Here is a 361-nt window from a genome sequence, read left to right on the forward strand (position 1 = left end):
TCGCAAGAGTATACATTTCCGAGACGATTTTCTCTCTACTTAATTTGCATTTCCCTACTCGTTATCTAAGGAAATTAAGTTCTTACCTCTTGCCTCATTTTTGTCGAAATTCCGTAGGATGCCTTCCATTCCTGGGGAACATTTTGCAGACATTATCAACGACGATAATTAAGAATGTTACCAACCCTAATTGTACGCATCAACCATCCACATATCTCCATACCATTTTCTCTTGCTTTTGGAATGAGATTTATTCCATTACCGTCGGGACCGAAAGCCCGACGAGACTACGGTTTAGCAGATGGTGACATAGTTGCAGGAATAACTTGCATGATTGCAATTGCAGTCGTGGGTGAGTGCG

This window comes from Penaeus monodon, chromosome 15, assembly GCF_015228065.2.
Source record: "Penaeus monodon isolate SGIC_2016 chromosome 15, NSTDA_Pmon_1, whole genome shotgun sequence".
In the NCBI taxonomy this organism is placed as follows: domain Eukaryota; kingdom Metazoa; phylum Arthropoda; class Malacostraca; order Decapoda; family Penaeidae; genus Penaeus; species Penaeus monodon.